Raw genomic sequence first — 1,361 nt, 5'->3', positions numbered from 1 at the left:
CCCAGACTTGGTTTTGTTTGGTTTGTTTGTTTGTTTGTTTTTAAAACTGCTGCTTATAAAATCAGGGAACAATCCGACTGGTTAAACCACATGACACCAGCTGAGGCGTGATTTTTCATCTGAAACCCTGAAACCATGTTGTCTCTTGTTACGATGGAGGAGCGGAATGGACGTCAGGGTGTTGGCGCCATCTGGTGGTCATTTCGCTATGTACAAGATTTTAGGTACAACCTACAGAGATTTTTTTTTTTTTTGCTCCAGTGCAACATGAGGTGATTCCATCTCCCCCTTTATAAATTAATTTTTGCTTTTTGGGGAGTCATCCAAACTATGTGAAAATATATTTGCTCTCCTGTTTAAATCATGATCATTTTTATTGTTGAGTTTCACCAGCCATTATGGAAGGAGATCCTCAACCCTTTTAGAGGCTCCCATCTTTTCCATCCTCTGCAGACATCCATCCATCTTCCCATCAACTTTCAACAGCTTTCCTGTCCCTTATTTTTTATTGTAGTGTTTAGAGTGCTGTGTAGTGTTGGTTTTCAGTCACTAATAAAAGGGATATTTATAACCCACAACTGATTTAAACCACTCCATAACCTCTCCTTGATCTGTCTGCTGTGTGACTTCTTTGTGATGCTTTTGGCTGTTTGGTTGTCTCCATTAAACCCCCTAAGCCTTCGCAGAACAGATGGAGTAATACTTTAAGTAGTTTAAATTACACAAATGAACTCTGTAGAGATCTCTACTGATTTCAGAAGGGAATGTGTTACATATGTCATTTATTAAGGGGTGTAGAAATTCATGTTACAGATTTCAGAATTTTATTTGAAAACATCTTAAATACATTGCATCATTTTATTCTTTCATTTCCCAGTTATGCACTCCTTTGTTGTGATCTGCCACATAATCCAAGTAAAATACACTTTAGTTCAAATGACAAAAAGTGGTTATGAAAAAGTAAAAAAAAAAAAACAAAACAAAAAAAACAATGGAAACTTTTGCTAGGTATCGTTGATAATTCAGCAAATAAAAAGAGGAGAAAAAATAGATCTACTAAATTAAGTAGGTTTTGTCACATCAGTGCTTAATTTAAAATCTGTTCTCAGAAGTAGTCAACTTCTTATATTCCACTTTCCAGAAGCCATAAATTAGTGTGTTCAGTGAATTCTGAATTCACGGTGATTATTATTTTAGTTAGCCAACATAAAGGCAGCCAGATATATATATATATATATATATATATATATATATATATATATATATATATATATATATATATATATATATATTTTTTTTTTTTTTTTTTTTTTTTTTTTTTTTTTTTTTTCAGAATTTTTTTTTTTTTTTTTTAAAAAAAA

This window comes from Poecilia latipinna, unplaced genomic scaffold (assembly GCF_001443285.1).
Source record: "Poecilia latipinna isolate Pla-1442-1.1 unplaced genomic scaffold, P_latipinna-1.0 Scaffold382, whole genome shotgun sequence".
Classification (NCBI taxonomy): domain Eukaryota; kingdom Metazoa; phylum Chordata; class Actinopteri; order Cyprinodontiformes; family Poeciliidae; genus Poecilia; species Poecilia latipinna.
The sequence above is the reverse complement of the archived record's forward strand: the minus strand, read 5'-3'. Positions refer to the sequence as shown.